The sequence below is a fragment of the Argiope bruennichi genome, chromosome 8 (assembly GCF_947563725.1).
Source record: "Argiope bruennichi chromosome 8, qqArgBrue1.1, whole genome shotgun sequence".
Classification (NCBI taxonomy): domain Eukaryota; kingdom Metazoa; phylum Arthropoda; class Arachnida; order Araneae; family Araneidae; genus Argiope; species Argiope bruennichi.
Window position 1 is genome coordinate 28,062,605 of NC_079158.1, and position 25,476 is coordinate 28,088,080.

A 25,476-nucleotide genomic window follows, 5' to 3' on the forward strand; every position below is an offset into this window, starting at 1 on the left:
AAATTCGGATGGGTCATTTTATGGATTAAATTTGAATGGTCATTTTATGAATTAAATTTGGATGGGTCATTTTATGAATTAAATTTGAATGGGTCATTTTAATGGATTAAATTTGAATGGGTCATTTTAATGGATTAAATTTGGATGGGTCATTTTATGAATTAAATTTGAATGGGTCATTTTAATGGATTAAATTTGGATGGGTCATTTTATGGATTAAATTTGAATGGGTCATTTTATGGATTAAATTTGAATGGGTCATTTTATGGATTAAATTTGAATGGGTCATTTTATGGATTAAATTTGAATGGTCATTTTATGAATTAAACTTGAATGGTCATTTTATGAATTAAATTTGAATGGGTCATTTTATGGATTAAATTTGAATGGTCATTTTATGAATTAAATTTGAATGGTCATTTTATGAATTAAATTTGAATGGGTCATTTTAATGGATTAAATTTGGATGGGTCATTTTATGGGTTAAATTTGGATGTAGATTATATTTCATTCATTTTCCTGAAATTAATGTATCGCAAAAAGTACTGTGTTTTTCGGAAACGAAATTGTTGCAATGTTGTCTTTTTTTTGAAATCCCATTTTATCAAAATTTAATTGCCGGATTAATTGAATTGAAATTGTGGATTGATTACATTTTGAAATTTCATTTTTTTTCAAAAAAAACTTGAAATACAATAATTTTAACTCGTCCATTACTCAGTTTTTATTGCAGCGAAAGTTATGCTAATCAATTTCTTTTTCTCATTTGGTTACAAAGATCTTTTAAAGTCTTAATTTTTGTTCATTTTTGAGTTATTTATATTAATTTTTAAATATTTTTATTATTATTTTTGGTTTCACGGTAATATATTGATTATTCTACCCAAATTATAACTTAGCTTTCGCTTTACGAACAAGTTCATTGTCACCTAAACAATTTCGCCTCCAAATGTCCCAACATGTAATTTTCGAAATCAAGATGAATATTTTACCAACTTCCTCATTTGCATAAGCAAGGCTTAATGGTTCTGCTTCAATTATATTCCTCGTCAATTCTTAGCAAGGAACAGTCCTCATCCCCCGAAATAAATATTCAGCAAGGAGGTTCTGGTCAGTGCTTTGGATTATTTAATTCATCCGATATTGTCTCTCGAAGATCCTCAGTAGGGTTTCTTGATTAAGACCATATATGATATGGACAAGCAAATATTTCTAATTATTACGCTATCCTGTCGCGGCTGTGAATCATTAACTGCGATCTCTGCCTTGTAGAATAGAAAATGGTGAATGAATTAATGAAATCTTTTGGAAGCAGTTACTGCTTCAAAACTGGAAGCAGTTTTGTAATGTTAAAGATGCATTATATTTAATGCATCTTATTATGTATAAAGAAAATATACAAAACACTTGAAGCAAAGAGAAAGCAAAAGCAAAACATTGAAATAACATTTGCGATCATTTTTTTCATATAATGCATTATTTTCTGCTTTAAGAAGAAACAGTATTAATTTCATCAGAGAAATAATGCGATTTAAAAAACATCGTTAGTCGGCAAAGGAACGATTGTATTAGCTGTAACATTGCTGCGAAGGTTAAGAAATCCGCATTTGGAATGTTGAATATTGTTAAAGATGCATTGTATTTAAGACGAATGCATAAAGAAAATATACAAAACACGTGAAGCAAAGAGAAAGCAAAGGCAAAACATTGAAATAACGTTTGCGACCAGTTTTTCATATGATGCATTATTTTCTTCTTTAAAAAGAAATAGCACTATTAGAGAAATAATGCGATTTATAAAACATGGCTAGTCGGCAAAGGAACGATTGTATAAGCTGTAACATTATTGCGAAGGTTAAGAAATCCGCATTTGGAATGTTGAGTATTGTTAAAGATGCATTGTATTTAAGACGAATTCATAAAGAAAATATACAAAACACGTGAAGCAAAGAGAAAGCAAGGGCAAAACATTGAAATAACGTTTGCGACCAGTTTTTCATATGATGCATTATTTTCTTCTTTAAAAAGAAATAGCACTATCAGAGAAATAATGCGATTTATAAAACATGGCTAGTCGGCAAAGGAACAATTGTATAAGCTGTAACATTATTGCGAAGTTTAAGAAATACGCATTTGGAATGTTGAGTATTGTTAAAGATGCATTGTATTTAAGACGAATTCATAAAGAAAATATACAAAACACATGAAACAAAGAGAAAGCAAAGGCAAAACATTGAAATAACGTTTGCGATCAGTTTTTCATATGATGCATTATTTTCTGCTTTAAAAAGAAACACCACTAATTTCATCAGAGAAATAATGCGATTTATAAAACATGGCTAGTCGGCAAAGGAACGATTGTATAAGCTGTAACATTGCTGAGAAGTTTAAGAAATCTGTATTTTGGAATCGAATTATAACATAATTAAATAACTTCTTTACTCCGAAATAAATTCTGAAAAGTAACTCACTTTTGAAACAAAATTCTCTAGGGTTGCAATTTAAAAATGCTTAATTAAAAAATCTTCGTATTCTATTTAAAAAATGTAATATATTTTATATAAGAATTATGTTACAATGGATCATAACGAAATATAATAATCTTATGAATTCTAACAACGAAGCGTTTCCAAAACTAGAATGGTAATTGATAATAAAAAATGCATTTTCATTAGGAAATCAAGTTTAAAGAATAGATTCAAAATATAATTAAACATCATTTATTCATCAGCGAAATCAAAGCTGTATTTAATTTCATCTCGAATCAGAAGAGGTTTCTTAATGCAGTTAGGCTTGTTTCCAAGACGAATGTTTGTTTTATCATATGATATAAATAGAGATGAAATTAGAGCAAGAACCGAAGCTGAAATAAGGAATAAAGAAGTAAGCATATCTGAAGAACACAGACATGAATATCTGATCATTATTTTCCCTTCAATAACAGAAATGAATTAGGAGTAAGATATTACTAATTAAAAGATATAATTTTTTTCCTTAAGTGCCTATTATTAAAGAAAGCATAATAAAAATATTTCTAGGAAGGATACTCACAAAATGCGTTTCTTCAGTGTTTTAAAGCATGATTTGAAGCAAAACACTTCTGTAATGATTGTATTTATATGTTTAAATATAACAACAATTTTATTTTATAGATATGCAGTTGAAAGTACATAAGTGCACTATTTTTATTTATAACGGAAAAGAATTTATAAAATATTTTTATGGATACCTATTATATAAATTTGAAAATATATATTTTTCAATTTATATTATGTTAATTAATGTCATATTAATGTTAAACAATCAAATTAACATTAATATGACTTTCACATTACAGAACTTAATAATACTAAGATAAATCTGCTGATGTTTTCACTTGATTATTTTTATTCAATTTTGAAACTTTTTCTTTACTCGAACGAAAATGAAATATATTTAATATGTAAATTATGTAAAATATTAAAAATTTGTTTCCGTGCAGAACAAATGTTATAAGTTTAGACGTGTTACATAGTAGTTTATATAGGGTGTCTATTATTATTTTGAAATACTAACTAATTTCTAAACAGTAAATTAAATATTTTCCAACGCTTCAATTACTCCAAATGATTTTAAAAAATAATATATTATGTTGTTTGAATAAAAAATGTACTTATGGGAAATTAATCTGTCTATATTTTTGTGCATTTCTTTGTCCTATTATTTATATTTAGTTAAATATTCTTCGTTTTGAAATAAAAAAGTCTCAGTCTTCTTTGACGAAAACTGTTATGAAGCTTTGAATATCATTATCTTAGATTATTTAAATGTCTACAGCATAGATAATCATCCGATCCAGATACTTTCTCAAATTGCCATTGATTTGTCTAAAATAATGAAATTTCGAATTTTATGATACGCTGATTTGTATTCGCAAAAAGATTTAACTTTTTTCGTTTGAAATTTTAATGTGATTGAAAATTTAACTAAATATACCGACCAAACTGAAGACCTGTGCAAATATTTACACTTTATAATATTTTCAGCGTTACATTTATGCATTTAAACAATAGAAAACATAGTTGTTTACGTCTTTTAAAGCGATTTTTCAAATGGAAGTATATGTCTCTAATGGTTTAGAATAAGCTTTTGGGGCGCGATTAGAATGAATATTCTATTTATTTACAATACGACTACATTTAAAATAAAAATATCTCAAACTTCAGTTCAGATTATTTTGAAACTCAAATCCCCATTTTGTTATTTTGCAATAATACTGATAAAGGGGGGGGGGATTTCAATAGAAATTCATATAAAAATAGATATCCTAATAATTTATTTCAAATGTTTTCTTATTTCAATTTCAAACGATATTTTATGAGATGTTTTGAAATATGATCAAATTCCTATTTTATTATTGCATTTAACTTTATTCTGAATCCTGTTGCATAAAACATTGCCTATTTAATTATGCCAATTATTGTACAGAGCCGAAAAATTATTCCCAAAATACGTTTATAATGCATTGTTTAATCTCATATCAAAATGAAAATAAATATTCAACAAACATGTTGACTAATCAAATATTTGTAACAAAAACTTCGTCTTTTCAAAAGTTTTCAATCTCCAAGTTCTCCAACGTTTCTCTGTGTTTATCAATTCCTTCTCTTTGAATATATCAGAGATAAATCTTGTGTATTACACTGCCAGCTGGCAAGGCAAAATTATTTGTAAATGGCGAAAAACTATAGTTTCGTCAGCAAACATTTGACTAATCAACCGTGGTAAAATTAAGTTCCGTTAGTATATAGTTTAAATAAACACTAAACAACTCGTCGAGAAATATCAGGGTAGAATATTCATTAAATAAACAGGGAATTTTTATCCATGTTTATTTGCTTTGAGATACTTCGCTCCAGAAAAAGGAAAATGTACTTCAAAATATGCTGAAGAACTATGCAAGACTTTCAGAACTTAATATAGCTAATTTAAATCAAATAAGGCATCGGAAATGTAAACAAATATACTTACAACGTTTAGAATACACATAATAAACATCACGGATTTTTTTAATTAATCGAATAATTCTGAAACATCATGGGATTTAAAAAACCAAAGTAAAATCAATAACGAATTCTTGTGTTACATTGGACGTGACTCGGGTTTGATATAGTAATCAAAAATTAACTGTGATAAATGAACATGGATTTAATCATGACAGGAAATTGATATCAGTTTAAAGAATCAGTCAAAGAAAAAATGAATTTCATTAATTTCGTAACTTTTATGTTTTAATGTTTGTATTTTAAGTAAAACAGTCTTTTAAATATAAAAGTGTACAGCATAGAAAAGATTTCTTTCCCCAATTATTTTATAAAGAAAGAAAGCACAATTCTTACATATTAAATGAAACCATAACATTTAGTTAAATCTTTAGAATAAAAGAGACATCGTAAAAAGCGATAAATTTTATCTTTAAAAGAATAATAATAAAAAAAAATCAAATATATAGAAATACAATCTATGTTTACCCATAAAGCAATAAATTTCGTTTTAATTTAGAGAGCTCTTGGTAAAATAGAAAGATTTTAAGTCAAATTAAATATTAAAACATAAATAATTTCCCAAGGAATTTTGGAAAATAAACGAACAGGAATTATAATTTGATTTTCATAATATAGAAAAGAATTTTTTGCTCTAATCATAAAGCTGTTTTTTTCTTATATAAGGGAATATAGTTCAGCTCTGAACTAGACAAATAGCATGAAATTGAATGACAAGAATAATGGTAAATCATGGATAAAACTCGTTTTTTTTTGTTAGCTTGTATATTGCGGTTTTGTATAGCTCTAATACTGTATAAACTGAGCTATAAAGCTAAGTCCATGAGTCTTTGACTCGTAGATTTTGTTACATGAGTCAATATGAGTTCCTGGAATCTCTTTTATAATTAAAACTTTCACTACTACTCCGGTCCAACTGACCATGCAAATTTGATACTTCTGTCCTTTTCTGTTTCAAACGAGCGGTACAGGCTGTAAAGCTATATATTTCCTAGTAAGAATTCGTTTTACATCCTATATGCCTCGTTTTAAATAGAAAAAGGCCCTCTAATACAAAATTTACCAAGCCGTTTAGGCCGAGTCCGTAGTGAAAGGGAAGGGGAAAAAGAAGAAAAAGAGGATAAAAGAAAGAAAGAGACAGTAAACAATCCAGGGATCCCCAGAGTGAATTGCATCGGTGTCAAATCGTATACGACTATATTTAATGTTTTTGCGAAGTAATAACTAATTGGAGGGAACAAGAATACTTAAAAACAAATGGTGACAATGGGTTGAACTTTCAGGGAAATGAAATTACTAATTGAAAAGGAAAAAAAAATGATAAATAACACTGTAAACATCTACATGACATGTATAAATATATAAAGAAACATTGTAGAGTCAGAAATCCGTAGCGTCTTCCTAGGTCCTGTGGTTTTGATTTTCTTCCTGAGAACTTGATTCTTTAGGAACAAGGGAACAATTTCGGTTGATTTTAACAAGTGGTTTTGATTTTCTTCGTGAAAACTTGATTCTGTAAGGTATTGCACTTTCAAGGGAATAATTTCGGCAGATTTTTACAAGTGGCATTTTGATTTTAGCTATTTGTGGTCTTGAAGAGGTTTTGGTATTTATGAATATGATTTTCTATGGAATGGATCTTGCCTCGTGAAGGGGTATTCGATGCAACTCTCCTGTACCATTCTTCCACGAGACTTGCTACTGGCTTTCTCATGTGCCATGAGGGAGTCAGTAAGCACTCGGTGGCATAGTGAATTGAGAATCCTATCTCCCCACAGCAACAGCAAGTAGAGTTGGCCAAATGGAATCTGTGTAGGTATGTCAGGAATGGGTCGTGTCCAGTGAAGTAAAGGACATCTACTCTTTTCCAGTTGGCCGCGTGGAGAGAAATATTTGGTATTATGTTGAATGTGGACCGGCCTATTTCACCTTCTTTCCATTCCTTTTGCCATTTTGTCATCATCTCGGAGGGGTTAAAGGGCATATGAACTTTGCATAAATGTTCTTGCTTTTTTTTCTTGATGTTTCATATGTGAAAAGTAAATCCATTGTTCGTAATTAGTTTGGAGCATGCTGATGCTATATCAATGATGCATAATCTAATCTTTCTGATTTATGTTATTGGAGGACTTTAGGTGAGATTAATTTACCTTCGTGTTTATCTTAGAGGAAAACTTTTAAAACTTCTAGCAGTTTGCCTCTGCTGGAGGTTTACAGAAACAAACTAATCTATCAGTTATTAATAATGTTGTTTATGAGCACAGCTAGACGATATAACTCACACTTTAATTCAGAGACTTGTTCCTCAATTATGTGCTTTTTTTAATAAATGTCACGATTAGCTAGTTATTTTTCAAAAGTTTGTTCTGTAACCACAAAATGATGGATTGTTATTTTTTTTTATTTATTGAAATAATTAAATTCTAATAAGGAAAATGTCTTCGGCTGCATTTTTATTTGAAATAGGCAACCCATAAAATAATTGAAGGTAATTGAAACTAGTTCATAAAAAAACATTCCAGCCTAATGTAATTAAATTTTGGTCTACATACCATTCTAATCATTGGATTTTGATGTGGACAGAAAAGGATAAACTCCAATATTGGCTGCCAACAGAGATATATCGCTATATACTTCGTTGGCCTCAATTGTTTGATCAATTAATTACAGATATCACAATTTCCATCTAAAAATTTCCTTTTGGGATCGTTGATATATATATATGAAACTATGAGTTTATATTGTTGTTCTTAAAATAAAGAAATTTGGATAAAAAATACAAGTTTGAACTATTGTTATTCAAAATCTGTAAGTTGGCATCATTATGAAAAATTTTGCAAGCTGCGAAACATTTGATACAATACTGGAACACTAATCGTACATTTCCTTACAGATAAACATTTCAGATCTGATTTGTGGGATTTCTACTCTTTTTATAAATTTAAAAAGTATTTGCAAATGTAGAGATGTTATAAGATAGCATAACATTAAAATTTGATTAAAGAGAGTTTAATTGCTGCATTTTATAGTAGAGCATACATTACCATCTAAATAAACACCATGGAAATAAAATTTGAAATGGAAATAGTAGTTTATTTGAATGAACGACAGGACAAACTACTTTACAACTACTACTATATTGTTATACTATTAACTGTAATATAACCATTTGTGCGTGTATGTGTAAATTAAAATTGTATTATAGGAATAGTATATAGACCGCCATTTGGTTTCATAGAGCAAAGCATTTCATAGAGCATATGCTTTGCAATCGATCTTTAAACATTTCGCGCTATTTTATCGCTATACTGTGTATAAATTTCATATATGCATGTTTTCATAATGGTAGAAATGCTTCTGTTGGGGTTCATAGATACTGTAAATAAAGATACTGTAAATGTCGTTTAAACATATAAATAATCTATGAGACACATCTTCCATTAATAAATACTTCGCATTCAGTGTTTTAAAGATAGTATTATTATTTAGCTGTTAGAAACAAAGATATGAAATTTTAATCTGACATTCTGTTTCGGGTAAATTAGCTAATTAACCATTATTTACATAAAATCTTTAATTATTTATAAGTTTTTAATACATTAAACGCATTTTTATTCTAAGAGCTTATAAATACCTTATGTTTAAACACGCCATAAGTATGACATTTATGATTAGTATTGTTTATAAGTGTCTTCAATCGAAAAAAATATTATTGCACTGAAATTAACAGCAGCAAGGAAGTAGATATATATTCAAAATAATAGGGATATTTGAGGGAATTCATTGAATTATTTATTAATAAAAATATGAAATCAAATTAAAAGGAACAACGATGCATTTTTCATTGTAAATTCAAGACAAAATTATAAGGGGAAAAATAATGTTATATATATAACAAAGGCCATTGACAATTAAACAATCAACTTTACAAAATAAATAACTTATCAAATATTGTCATTATATTCCTATATTAATTTTTTTGTATACCATTTACTACTAGCATCTAAATATTTTATCGCGCTGATAAATGATTTCAAATAGCTTTTTGCATGAAGTCGATTTGAAACCTTTTTAATAAATAAGCAGATTTTCTTTCTTTTAGATAGAAATAAATTTTTCATCTCATAGTTTCGGCTTTGCTTTGTTTATAAAAAAAGATTTATTATTCTTAATGTCAGGGATACATAAAAGATGACAACTACAGTCACGATTCTTGTAGCCATTTATAAATGTCAATCTACTCCAATGATTTCCCTTTTCATAAAGAAAAACACTTTTCACAAAAAATATCTTGCGTAATGACAATTGAAGGTAATGAAACTAGACAAAAACATTTGTCCGTCACCCAGTTACAGAAAAATATGCCAACACTTTCGTTGCTCATTTACAGCGCTCTTTATAATCGAAGCATTTTCATATGTTAAAAAATGACATATCTCCCCACTTCTCGTGAATTAAAATTCCACGTGGACCACCTTCCCTATTTATTTCCCTATTTACGGTCGGGACGAGATGACAGAAATCTGTCAGGCCACATGATATGGCCTAATTTACCGCCATTTCAAAACAGTGGAATTGGATTGTTGCGGGCTCTGTTTATTTATTTATTTCCTTCGGAGGCTTTCTTTTCTGGAATGATGTAAAACGTCATGGTGAGAATACGATTTCAATAGAAAATATCAGTTATCATCAAATTGGCTACCACGATAGAATAAGAAACATCATTCAATAAAATATTGGTATATCGTATCGAGTATTTCTCATTTTGAAGTGAGGAAAAAGTCTTTTTATGAGTAACAATAGAACATATACAATATGAAAATAAACTTAGCGAGAGATAATTTCATTGATCAAAAATTTAAAATATGGAATTTGTATTTCTCTCATTGACGAGAATGGATTCTAAATTTTTTTTTATTTGCTTTCAACTGGTAAACAATGTTACAGTTAGAATTCATATTTTATATAATTTATTCTATATTATATACACAGCATTCTTCTAACTGAATATACTAAAGCTACGCTTCGGATTGAAGTTGAATATTAAATATGCATTTCTTCATTGGCATCACGTAAGAACACAATACAGATCTATTAGCACAAATATAAAACAACATTGCTACGATATTTTTATAATATTGTTCAGTATACGGAAATCAAGATACGATACGATATTTTGTACAAATAGGAAATACACTTCCAACTACAAAGGTTCGAATGATTTCACATATCAGATTGCGCTGTTTGATTGGAGACCACATGATACTTTTTAATTTCTCGCCGTGTTCTGAAAATCGGAGATTACTTAACTAATTGGACAATGTATCGAAAACTGAATTTGAACGAGAGAGGTGAGGAAAGGTCATTTCCCTCTCATTCGTTCTGGTTTCAAGAATTGAACCTCTTTTGAATCTTTCCTATAATTGCTACAGATAATTTAAATAACTTTGTGTTTAAAGTTTTTTGGTAAAATGATTAACGACAAAAAATTCTTAAATTAATAAATAAAACAAAAAGATAAAACGTAATAAATCATAGCATTAGCTGGAACTTAAAACTTGCAATTACATATTTTTTTTATTGCCAAAAGATATTGCACGATTTCTCCATGATGCTATTTGATATGCAAATACTATACAATGTTTTGAAGATTGTGATACTGTACAATATCTGTGCACTGAATATTGTACAAAATCTTGAAGATAACGCAAAACTATTCTATTTTCGGCTAATTAAATTTCCAAGTTGTATTCACATTTTATATATTTTTCTAATGCATTTTGTTCATAAATATTTCAATTGACAAAGATGGCATGAAAAATGTCAGTTCAATTAATGCTTAAAACTTTTATTTTTGTCACATGAGTTTATTTTACGTATTGATATTCCCATTGATTTGTTTGGAAAAAAATTAATACACTGTACTTCATAAATCATACATCACGATTCCATACTTCGACGATAATTCGCTTGTCTTTCATAAAAATTATTTTCGATTATTTTTGATAAAACATTTAAATACAATAATTTGCAATTTTAAATTCAGCTGCTTACAACTTTTAATGGAAACATAAAGTGCAAATATTCAAGAATGCTTGTTAGAAATATGTCTGAAAGCATTTCCAGCATTTATAGAAAAATTCTTGCTTCTCTCATACTCTATAATAAATATTTGAGCTGGCAAGTTATTACAAAATATTTTCCAACTGCAGTTTACTTTTCCTTTCCCTGCTGGACCATTTTGAAAAAAAAATATCGTTTTCGTTATTCAACATGGCATTCCCTATTTTAAAATGTTCATTTTGTGTATTCAAATAAAATCAATTATGTAAAATTACCAGCATAGAGATTAATGATGATGATACTCGGAAATTGCAGAACGGAAAATAGAACTTTTTCCCCTGTAGACCTTCGGGTTGTTTCTATTTAGACTATAAAATGAATGCATTCAAATTGCCATTCAGTCGATAAGTTGCAATATTAAAAGCGAAACAATTTCAGCAAATTACAGCATTATTTTATTTCTTTAGGAGGCTCATTTCAAGCGCGGTAATCAGCTTGATTCGAATTTATTAAGGAATATTTGGTGTTCCCTCTGTAGCAATCGAATATTTACATTTTAACTTTCTATTTGCTTAACAAGATCAATCAAAATATATTGTATTATTAGGTGAAAACTAATGCAATTCTTGTGAGGTGTTTTTTTCGAATTTGGATGTTGAGTTTTTCAATTACCACATCGACTATTAGTTTGTGGCCATGCATAATTCATGAATTATAGCTGCATTCAACAGTAAAATGCTCAGAAATTCTTATGATTTGTAAAAATTTCACAATTCAAATTCAAAAATTTGTAAAAATTTTTGCTCTATTTTTTACAGCAAAATAGAATGATATTCAGAAGAAGAAACGCTTTGGTGTGTCTATGCCATTTGTTTCATAATTGTAAAATTATGATTTGGGATATGAATGAAAATTTCTTCTTCGTTGTAAAACCAAAACACTGATTTTTCTTGTTGATAGTATTTTATAATTTTATTAAAATGGAAAAAAAACCCACTATCTTTTCTCAAAGAAGAAGATCAAATTATTTATATGTCAGAACAATTTATATGCATTCAAATTTGACAATATATGTAACTAACTGCAACTGATAATAACTGTGACAATCAGAGATAATTTAAATATATATATATATATTATTTCTTGCAATAGATATTGTTTTGTATATCAATTTAAAGATGAAAAGTTATTATAGATACGAATATAATTTCCAGCATATTTATTTCCAAAAATAATTAGCATTTATTTTTTAAATTCACAAATTTCTACAATGCATCCATTTTCGATAAATATTTGGAAATAATTATTTCAGATTTAAAATTCAAAATTTTCTGAATTCTGAATATGGAATTTTGAAATATAATTACTGCATAATTGGATTTGGGAATATTCTAAGAACAAACGAAAGGGATAACATTACATTTTCTTTGTCTCTCTTCAAAAAATATGCAAAAAGCCTACAAAACTTATCCTTTATGCAAAAGTTTAACGTTATCCGGTGTTTTTTCGAAAAACATTTATTTCCTGTTTGTGACCATTTTCATTCCAAAGAGAAACAGAGATTGTTTAGTTCCGAGTAATTTTATTACACTGTAATAGTAGATTCCTTAAGTGCTATTCAATTGATAGTAAAAACAAATTTGTTTAAATTTGTCTTTTTACTTAAAAGGCGTGTAGGGAGGGATTAATATTAGAATCTATCTAAAAGGACATTGCCCATAATCTACTTTTGAGGACATTTGAGTTTCTTGGGGGGCGGGATCTAGTGAGACAGGCTGGACCTGAACTTCCAACTTTCTACTTTAGAGGTTAGTGAATGTGTTTCCTTTAGGACCTATGTGTTTCCTTTAGGATCCACAATATTAAACGACCTCCAAGAGTTCATTGTTGCAGCTATCAAAGCCATTATATTAACTATGCTTACAAAGTAAGATTGGAACATGATTGTCATGTTATTGATTTCCACTTAACAGGGGATGTGAAAATCGAGTGCTTATAATTCTAAACATAATGTACAAGATTTTACGAATTTATTGCTCTTAGAATGAACATTTGCATAGAATATTATTTTTTAAAATTAAATTTAAGCTATTCAAAATCAAGATTTGTTTGAGTACTCAGCTAAAGTAAAGGGTCTTTATCATGAAATACATTTCGAAATGCTGAAAATTTTTTAAAAGAGTTATAAAAATAGTGATTGTAAGAACGAAAGGAAATAAATGATAATAATAATAATAAAAAAAAACGGGAATGATAACAAAATCTTCTGCTTTCTCTGCAATACCATCGTAGATTTGGACAGTAAAAAATATACTTTTTCTTGAAATCGACTTTCACTTAGATTGTGTATCCGTAAAAAATGCCAAATCTCCGGACTCGAAAAATAATAAATTTTACATCCACGCGTTTTCATTTCGTTTTACTTTTGGAAACGTCCATGAAAGTAACTTCAAAAATCATGAAGACGAGGATTGTATATCGTAAATGTTGGATATTCCAGTGTAATTCAAGTTTCAGTTTTCCATCATGATTTTGAACTAGTATTTTATATGCATAGATAAAAGGATTCCTATTTTGTAGGCTCTCCTCTTAAAAATTGAAGACTATTCTACCGTCTCTGTTGACATTTCATTTTAAGATAGATAAGCTTTTGTCAACCGTGAGAGGAAAAAATGCTTTTTTCATTTGATAGTCAAAAGAAGGTGTAGTAAATTTTTTCTCAAGAATTGTAAGAGAATATATAAAATAGTATAATTGTTTAGAAGTAGAAAGAAGACAATATATTCCCTGAATATGTTATTATATATTTTACCATCATATAAAAAATAATATTTCATTTCATTTATCATCTGTGGAATTTTTTATAGAATAATTCGATTTAATATTTTATAAGGATTTTAAATTATTCAGGTATATTCTGATAAACAATTGATGTTGGTGAAATAGAAGTTGTGAGTTTCTTTAAACTGCTGACCTGTTAGTAAGCTCGAGAAACTATCCAGATTTTAATTGTTTCATTTTCTTCATTAGCTCAAATGATAGCCTTTTTCAGCCCAAGTAATTCTGCCTGAAATATACTGTATGAAATTCCTCCAGTTTTTCTTTCCATTCAAGGATTTTATTACCACTTTTGAATGTGCAATACGAACATCTGGTTCCCAGTTCTGTTTTGGCTTTAGCTCTCTAGTTATATTAACGTCCCTTTTTAAAGTAACACTAGGGCTATTTTGGGAGGGACCTCTTAATTTTGAAACGAGCTCAGATGACGAGGAAAACACCTGAGATGACACACCCCTCACCAAACTTCCACACCTCACTACCAGGAGGGAATTTGACCCCGACGGATTTAAGACCCGCTTAAACGAGAGTTCTTCGGTGGAATAGGGTCTCGAACCTGAAACCCTCCGGTTCCGAAGCCGAGACCTACCATCAGACCACCGCGGCCACAGTTTTGATTTGTATCCATCTGTGTAGAATGTCAGATAAACATCCTCTTCGAATGCTTCTATTGTTGAGGTTTTCTGTTTCAAGCAATGAATGGTGGATAGCAAAACTCTTGACATTTTCTTCGAATTTTCTAGGAATTCGAAAGAACACTTAATTCTATTTCTTCCTTTAAGCATGTGATATTGATGTAAAAGGCGTCTTGTTGAGCTTTCAGGCGTAGTGGCACGATGCAACCACAAACCTGCAGAGCAATCCGAAAATAGAAAGCTCTACTTTTGAGATTTAAAATCTAATACCTGTTGCTATAAAAGAAATTATATCTGATTGTCGCTCGTGCCAGGTAAAGAGTGTGTCTGTGGATGTAGTAGTAAAGTGTTATTCTACGTAGTTTAGCATCAATTTCAGTGTATGTATTGCATCTATGTTTGATACAAGATTTGTCAAAACGGCGTTTTCTTCATTTTATTAAGATTACGTTGATTTTGGGTTTTAACCATGGAAAAATATTGCGCATATTCTACTTCATCAAAAAATTCAATAAAATCTGTGTCATCTCACTATATAATTTCCTTTTGGGAAAAGACTAAAACGATTTTAACTGGCGTTAATTTAATTTTTCCTAATGTCACTTCTTTAAGGTACACTTTTATCTGGGGCTAAAACTTTAGGGTTGTCTACGGTTCAGCAAGTGCTGGAGCTGATTGCAATTTTGTTTTCGGTTGGTAAAAACATTTATTAGCGTATAAATAACTTCGCAGTATTATTTCTCTGTCTGTGGATACTCTCAACGTACACCATTCCTGAATGTCAATTTTTTAAGGTACACTTTTATCTGGGGCTAAAACTATAGGGTTCTCTACGGTTCAGCAAGTGCTGGAGCTGATTGCAATTTTGTTTTCGGTTGGTAAAAACATTTATTAGCGTATAAATAACTTCGCAGTATTATTTCTCTGTCTGTGGATACTCTCAACGTACACCATTCCTGAATGTCAATTTTTTAAGGTACACTTTTATCTGGGGCTAAAACTATAGGGTTCTCTACGGTTCAGCAAGTGCTGGAGCTGATTGCAATTTTGTTTTCGGTTGGTAAAAACATTTATTAGCGTATAAATAATTTCGCAGTATTATTTCTCTGTCTGTGGATGCTCTCAACGTACACCATTCCTGAATGTCAATTTTTTAAGGTACACTTTTATCTGGGGCTAAAACTATAGGGTTCTCTACGGTTCAGCAAGTGCTGGAGCTGATTGCAATTTTGTTTTCGGTTGGTAAAAACATTTATTAGCGTATAAATAACTTCGCAGTATTATTTCTCTGTCTGTGGATACTCTCAACGTACACCATTCCTGAATGTCAATTTTTTAAAGTACACTTTTATCTGGGGCTAAAACTATAGGGTTCTCTACGGTTCAGCAAGTGCTGGAGCTGATTGCAATTTTGTTTTCGGTTGGTAAAAATATTTATTAGCGTATAAATAATTTCGCAGTATTATTTCTCTGTCTGTGGATGCTCTCAACGTACACCATTCCTGAATGTCAATTTTTTAAAGTACACTTTTATCTGGGGCTAAAACTATAGGGTTCTCTACGGTTCAGCAAGTGCTGGAGCTGATTGCAATTTTGTTTTCGGTTGGTAAAAACATTTATTAGCGTATAAATAATTTCGCAGTATTATTTCTCTGTCTGTGGATGCTCTCAACGTACACCATTCCTGAATGTCAATTTTTTAAGGTACACTTTTATCTGGGGCTAAAACTATAGGGTTCTCTACGGTTCAGCAAGTGCTGGAGCTGATTGCAATTTTGTTTTCGGTTGGTAAAAACATTTATTAGCGTATAAATAACTTCGCAGTATTATTTCTCTGTCTGTGGATACTCTCAACGTACACCATTCCTGAATGTCAATTTTTTAAAGTACACTTTTATCTGGGGCTAAAACTATAGGGTTCTCTACGGTTCAGCAAGTGCTGGAGCTGATTGCAATTTTGTTTTCGGTTGGTAAAAATATTTATTAGCGTATAAATAACTTCGCAGTATTATTTCTGTGTCTGTGGATACTCTCAACGTACACCATTCCTGAATGTCAATTTTTTAAGGTACACTTTTATCTGGAGCTAAAACTTTATTGTTCTCTACGGTTCAGCAAGTGCTGGAGCTGATTGCAATTTTGCTTTTGGTTGGCGAAGATATTTATTATCGCATAAATAATTTCGCAGCGTAATTTCTCTGGATGCTCTCAACGTACAACTTGGCGATAATTCAATCCTTCTAGATGGCATGAAATCAATGTGAATATTTCTATACTATCTTCATTGTGATTCCTATTCAATAACACTTTTCGTTATATTCTAAGTAAAGAGGAATTAATTTCCATTGAAATGAATATTCAGGAGGCCACAGCAGATGATTATTTAATTTATGGATGGTGTTGTGAACCTAGATCACGGCAAACGTGGACGAATAATCATTTCAAATTACTGCGTCATCGGATTTCCTGTCGGTAGTATTAACTGTAACCGTGGACTCGTGAAATAGGATTCTAGAGATCATTTAATGACTCTTCTGAATCAGTGGTTGCTTCTCCTATTCCAAATTGAAAGTAATTTTGTAGTGTTAGATAGTGTCAAAAATATATTAAAAAAGAGGGAAAATGCAAAATTGCTGGAATTCAAATGAAGGATTTTAGTTTAAAAAAAAAACACCTTTGCTTTATCGTATGCCTACGAATTTTTTTTTAATAATGCTTATTTTTTAAAAAGTGAGGGTGACCTTTATTCGATTGAGTAAACCATCGCAATTGTAGATCGCATAATTTAGATCCAGTTCTTAAGCAATTCTTCTCTTCAAATAAAACTCATTTCTGTCTGGTGAACACCATTTTATTTTCGGGCACATTTTTTGAGCCCCTTCAGGTAGACTGATACAGATTCATACAATTGGGTGCCACGTCTAGGTCACCGAATCTTTCTTACACACCAAACGTTAAGATAAAAAAAGAATTAACAAAACACTTCTTACTCGACAGATACACCATCTATCTGTGTGAAGCTGTAACAGGTGGTATTTTAGGGACGGTCCAAGTCATTTTAAATCATGGTCAGATGACAACAGATGATAATAACATGAAATTCAGCAAACACTCTACCAAATTTCACACCATATTAAAAAAAGGATATTTAATCTCGATTGTAGGATTAACGAACAGCAAGCCCATATATAAATCGAATTTTTCATTGGAATCAGACTTCGAACTTGAAAGATCCCAATCTCAAATTCCTTTTGCAATTAACTCATTTGCAATTAAATACGATACGCATTATAAGTGTTGAATAATTTCATCAGTCTTTTATTAAGCACACCTTTATTTACTTACTCATGTGAAATGTAATATTTCTGCTTTTTATTAATTAGAAGAATATAATAATTTGATCTTTATGTAAAAATACGGAGCTAATTTATATTTTGCAATTTTTAAAATACAGTTTTATTAAATTATAAGAAAGAAATAAACAAAATTTATTTATCTTGTATATGCTTTTCGCGAGGGAATGTGGTTTATATAAATTATTAATTTTAATGTTAAAGAAATAAATCTATTCACTGAAAACTTACGAATATTTTTCCTAATGTATGTTGTCTAAATTGCAATGAAAAGCAGAAAAAAAGCACAATATAATAAACAAAAACAAAATAATTTTTAAAAAGATAATAAAGACTGATTATTTCTAAAATAGACAATACTATAATTTGTAACTTATAGCTGAACATACGAAGAAGTTTTAAAGCAAAATATAAATATTTTGATGTTACAAAATCCAAAATTTCTTATTTCATTTTGAGTAGATCCTTTTATGTAAAAAAAACTTCAAACGGAATTCCTATATATTTATGGATGTTTCTGACATTTTAGTGAATCAAAAACATCATTAATTTTTAGAATAAAACACGAGTAATTTGAAACACATTTTTAAAGTATCATTAAAAATAAGAATTTCAATATTTTTGTTAATTAATCTCTCAAAATGGGAACGGGAATTTGTATTTCTCAAAATGGGAACTTATAGCGGCATTCATAAAGTTATTTCTGCGTTTTAAGGTAATAATTAAAAATTAATATTTTATTAAGAATTAAACGAAAATTATGAGTTATTTACTTCAAAAATGTCTGATCATGGCATATGCACTTGCATAATTAAATCAAAATAAAAGATTTATCATTTCGAAATCGGAAATGAAAAATTACTTTTCCATAAAACTGAAATTATAAAAAGTCTACAACTTCTATTATGATGAATTAGTTCTCGAGATAATTTAAAGCTTCAAAGAAATTAACGGGTATTGAAATCATTCATATTTGTAATAAATTGACATTGTTTGTCAACGTTTTGATCTCTGCAATGGATTAGGATGAAAGATGTTTTATATAAAGTCATTCAAAAGCTTTCTTTTAGCAGTTCAAGCTTTACATAAATGTAAAATATGGTTATAATATGAAAAGTTAAGTTCAAATGAAAACCATATTTTATACTATTTAAGAAAAGGCCCCTGCTTTGAAAGCATTTAGATGTCGATTACTCTTTGAAGTCAAGTAATCTCGCCATTTATCAAAATTCTTTTCACATAGAATTTTCATTTGCATCAATAAATTCTTTCAATAGAATTAAGGAGAACCTTTCTCTCGAATCCCAATTGAAAGTGGTTCTTAGAAAAAAAAAATCTGCGAATAATATCTATGACTTTAAATACATAACACTGAAAGATCTTAAGATATCTTTTACACTTTTGAATCTCTCAATTGAAACTTTGATTCACTCGTTAAAAACCGTTTTCATTCACCTTCTCTTTTTATAAATTGCGAGGCATTTTTGAATAGAAAAGTACTTTCTTGACTAAATTCCTTTGAAAAGGAACCGATAATACCGCGTTTATTCAAAGAAATAATCAATTTAAAACTTTTAAGTCTGTAAAACGAAATATCTAGCGAAATGGGATATGACTAAGGTTGATTTTGTGTATGTTTTTAGGACTGTTTCTTTTAGGATGAGCTACTTTTCAGGTTTCATCAATTCGTTAATAATTTAGAAACTCCTATTACACAAAGCTTTTTTTTTAGTTTTAGTTAAATCAGCGTCCCCTGTTAAAGCAGCAGTAGGGTTATTTTGAGACAGATTTCGTAATTTTGAACCACGGTCAGATGACGAGGACGACACCGAAGATGGCAACCCCCCTGTCCTAATTTCCACACAAAACCAGTTTGAGGGCGTTCGACTCCGATGTATTTAACGTACATAGGCCCGCTCGCACGGCGGTTATTCGGTGGAATCGGGTATCGTACCTGAAACATTCCAGTTCCGGAGCTGAGACCTCATCATCAGGCCACCTTGGCCTCTATTACACTTCGGGAGGGAATCTTTCATTCATGTTTCACATCTTTTCGAATTTCACATCTCTGAAACAATGCATTATTATGTAACACCGCAACATTCCAATTGTTATTTTTAAGCGGCAACCTAATCCACTGACAATTCACTGTTTAAAAGAAAACTCATGAATTTTCTAAATAGATCTTTGGAAGTCATATTTGAAATAGAAATAGCAGATGAAATTGAATATAAAATTAAAAACCTATCTTAGAAAGATCGAAAACTTTGCGAAAATTGTAATGAAGCCTTTTTTTTGTATTTATAGTAAACACTCTCGTAACTGGTAATATCAAAAGAATGACACTTTTGTAGGCATAAATTAAAATCCGAAACAAAAATCTAGGACAAAGGCCCGCTGATTTTGAAACATAGCTACCCATTATTTCTGAGGGTAAAGTAGGTATGGAGACCTACTTTACCCTCAGCGACTTACTTTTTTAGAGTAAATATAATACTCTTACAGAAAGATGTTTGGAGAGAAAAAATATTTGTGAATAAGAGAAAACAGTTATTAAAAAGTATAATAAATGAATAGAAAAATAATAAAGAAGCGCTTTAAAATTAAAGCATATTCTAACTGAATTGATGGTTCATAGTGAAAAAGAGATTCTAATCAGGTTAGCCAGATTGGAGGCGCTACATGGAAGAATTAATATATCATATGCAAAAAGCCAGTTCTCTCTATACGCCACCCTCATGTTGAATAATGTGCCGCTTGTTTGCAGATTGCTCTATTTTGTCAGGTTATTATCATATAGCTCTATAAAGAATTTGACCCCATACCGAATTTTTGAAAATTAGTGAATGTTGCACATGCATTCAAGAAACACACATATTCATCATATAGGTCAAAGCTATATAGTTATTAGAGGAAATAATGTTCTTTTTATAGAGATCTTTGAAAATTTCCGTTCTAATGTCTGGGAATTTCCTTTGATCTTGGACCCTAGAGACATTAAGATGATTCTAATAGCATGTTAAATACTTTCATGAACAATATTCATATTAACAGTTCACCCAATGAATGCCTGAAAATTAAAAAAAAAAAAAATCTAAGTTCCGATAACTTTTTTTAAAAAAAGCTTTAAAAATTAAATATATATGATTTTTAAAAAATTTTGAACGTTGCGTCGATTTTAATTAACACGAATGAATAATATGAAGGATGTTAGGTGATCTGTTTGTCTTGGCATCTTTGTATTCCTAGAAAACCGGAGTATTTTTAAAAATGTGTTGGTTGTATTGATCATTTAGATTATTATTTTGACTTGGACACAGAGAAATAAATACAAGCGGCTCCTACAAAAGGAAAATGAAGAATAGAGCATTATTTGAATTCGAAATTACTTTTTTACATTTTTTTTATAATTAATGCATCTTTAAAGGGAAAGTTTTATTTTTTAGTTTTATTACTTGCACATATTTGCACCCACCTAAAAATTACTAATTCAATTGTATATTGAATGAGTATAAGGTTTCTTTGGTGTATGATGCTGAAAATGTTAATTAGTATCTTCTATTGAAGCTCATTAAAAGTTTATTTTTGAGGAAAAAGAGTATATATTTAATGAAAGGAAAGCATAAAACCATAGACATAATCATTATAATGATATTTTCGAATTCAAACTTAGCTACATCTGTCTCACAAAATTTCGAAAAACATTACTTACATTAAGGATTCTTCATTATATTTATTATAAGTAAGATTCTAAAATAAAATCTTCATCTAAATTTAAAAGTTTACTTAATTAGCCAGGGAAAACATCGTTTAACGTAAAGATATCATTTTGCATTGCAATTTCGTAAATTTTTCTTACGTATTCGTTAATTAAACTTTAAAACTGAGTCATTAAATTTAGAACAATTATTATAGTTTCAGAAAGGATATATTCAAATTCCTGAATTCGCATTTTGCTTCCCTCAAAAAGCATTCATTATGACATCATCAAAATAAAGAATTATAAAAAGATGGGAACTGTACTGACATTATTTCTCGTCATTTGTAAAAGTCGAATCGAGCTTATGACGAACATACAAAAAATAAAATAGATTCATCAGAGATTAAACTTATTCTCTCAAAAGAAAATTGCGTAACAGCAAACAAAAATCGACATCAGAAACATTTTCCTAGCATCCAAAATAGTGCAAAAAAGGATAAGAAATATGACAATCGCTTTCTCAATAGATATATCTCAAAGGAAAAATAAAATGCATCGTTATGTTCTGCTGCACGGAAATGAAGGGTTTTGTTTTTCGCTTATCGTGAGGAGCTGATGTAATCTCTTGCTTTCGTGCTTGTCACAAATCCTGTCAAGCTCGTGAGCCGAGAAGTTAATGGAGACGCCCTAAATCATCGAGTAAAAACAGTGGAGACAGATTATTGCGGGGCGTTGTTCCTTTTATTTATTTGCGAATGGAGACTTACTGCCAGGAATAATCTGTCACGTAGCGGAATGATTCGACTGCGATGAATACTCAATTTCCGTTGAATTGTTCGTCATTTTGATGTTGAAGTGAGAAATTGAAGTATAGCGTGCGTGTGCTATTGGCTATTTTGTTCACATTTTTTGTTTTTTACTTGTCATTTTAAAAGGAAGAAAACTTTAAAATATTGAACGGTAAAATGAGCTTGTAAGGATTTTTTAGTGATTAAAAAAGAACTAAAAATTATATTTTATTACTCCAGCAGTAGAATGTATTATGTTCTCGAGAAAATAAAATTTAAAAAAACATTAGGAAAGCTGTATAAATTTATATAATAGATATGTAAACTCTGAAGTCAAATTCATATATATCAAAAAGATTTAGCCATATATATATATAATCGGTCATTACTTTTAACTGGAAGCTAAAATAATGAAAAGTTATTCTAAAAAAGTGTTAGAGAATTTGTATATTGTTTGTGCATTGCAGAAAACGCGAAATCAACTCTCCAAGCCAATTTAATGTAACGAGTCTCTCTTCTGGAATGAAATTGCTTGGAGTTACACAATTACGAATCATACAGATCTTAAACAGGAAATTAAGAATTAGATAAGAAATCGAATATAAAAATCTTTAAAAATTTAACTATTCTTTATAAGAAATATTATAACCTTTCGCAAGTTTAAAGTTGATGTCTTCCCTTTCGAAAATAAAGAGCTACATATTTGACAATCATCATATCAATTATTTATGAATTAAGCTATTGTTAATCTTCACAATTTAGAGTTCAGAAACTTTACAGTACAAACATATTAAAACTCTAATTCAATGAAAAGATTAAAAACTTACAATTTGATGACACAGCAGACTAATGAACATTCATTTCAAACAGACAGCAAGGGATTCTAAACTAATAAATATTAGCATCAGATTGCAAAAAGCAAACTTTCTCCATTAAAAAAGAAAAATGTTTTCAAATTTACAAAAAAAAAAAAAAAAAACTATTTTACAGTCGGTTTTTTAATGCAATTTGAAAATTGAGTGGTTTATCAAAACAGCCAAATGCCATCAGTAAACTGGTATGAATTTCATTATTTATTACTAGCGAGGAATAATTAAAAACAACCACATAAACTTGGTGGTTGAAATTCGATTCTTTGATCTCGAGTTCGAGATCTTACCCCACGAATTTCGCTTTTGAAAGCCCGGATTCATATTAAATCTTACATCGGGGTCCAAATTTACTTAGAATTGTGAGATGTTGGATGTTTCTTCTGACTTCGGCTCAAATTTATGAGGCCCATCTTTAAGTATCGCTCATGTGATGTCAAGATAAGAAGCTGATATGGAACAAGAAAGCCGAACTTGGAAAAAAATATTCAAATATTGATATTATATTAGATTTTTTTCGGCTTTGCCAAAAATCATTCTTTTTTTTAACAAAAAGAATACTAAAAAAAAAAACAGCGAATAAGCATGTTGCCATAATCTCTTCTTATACCATCTGTTTTTTTTAAACCTCTGTGTTCGTGAAAATCGATTATACCAGCCATTTTTCATTTTTATCAAAGAAATAAAAAAAAATCATATTACTGAAAGGGATAATTTTAATTGCTCATTTAATGTTACAGCAATCATAAATTTTTCATCATTAAAAAGTTAGAATCATAACTTATAGAAGTTGCTGAAAAAGCTAACGTAAATTTCATTAAAAGGAAATGGATAAAATTTCATGATGATATCAATATTTTTATGATATTGGTTCTTTTTATTGTAGCAATTGCAGAGAAAAAATACTCAAAATTGGAAAGTGGTTCAAAAATCATTGTATTTTGTACATAATATTTCTTATATTTTACACTTTATAAGTTTTAATACTTCTGTATTCAACATTAATTTAATCAATTTTTGAAGTTTTGAACGATTTTGTTGATCGCAAAGCAATACGTTAAGAAAGAGCCAAGTGTATTTCCTTACAAGCAACGAATTCTTTAAATAATACTGTGTCAGTAATGAAAATTGAAAATAAAATTACTGAATTCAAAACGTTTTAGTTATCATTAACAATCAATGAATTAAGTGAAAAAATAATATAACATTCAATTTTAATAAAAATTGCAGTTAAAAATATTGGAAATATTACTTTTGTAAAAATTAATAATGGAATGTTTGAAATGTTGTAGGACTTATTGTGATGCTTTTAAAATTTCATCCCTATGTTTTCCAATGGTGTATAACAAGTTTAATTCACCTTATCCTAAACAATAACAGAATGACGCAGTGTTACAAGAATTGCATAAACTCATGTGGTATGATCAAACTCACTGGAATTTTCAAATACTGAAAATATTTGAACATATCTATGAATCTATCATCGACGTCCTGGCATGAGGGTAGCGCGTCTTCCCCTTGAGTTGGGCATCTTGGGTTCAAGTCACGGTTCAGGCATGGTTGTACTTCATTTGTTCTATCTGTGGGATGTGCGAATGTTCCCCCTGTAAAAAGGGGCTGTGCAAGCGAATGTGATGCTTGAGTAGCAAAATCGTACTCTTGGCCCTAGTTGGCGCTACTAAAATTAAGAAACGCTCTCTCCAGGTTTAAAATCACTGTATTCGAAATCAGCGGGCTTGTCAATGGCAAGTGCCATCAGAAACAACAACAATAATGAATCTCTCACATAAAAAAATTAGCATTCTTCATTTTCTCTAAAAAATTAGAGCACGGCTTACATTTTCTAGAAAACAATCTGAATCAGAAAGGCGTTGATGAAAACAAAAGATGCCGATGTTCAGTATAAATGTTAAGGAGGAAAAAATTATTTGAATGATGATAAGCTACCCAAGAAAGTAATAAGTTATTGGATTTTAAAACAAAACGAAAGCGAAATTTTGAACTTCTAGGACAAAACATTGTAGAATGTTTGAATGGGAAAGATTGGAAAAGATTTAGTGTTCTAACTTCCTCTGATTGAACTGCATCAATTATTGCATATTTCGCGTAACGATTGTTACGTCACACGATTTACAGAAGGAATACCAATCTAAAACCTTTATCATACTAATAAAAATAAAAAATGAAA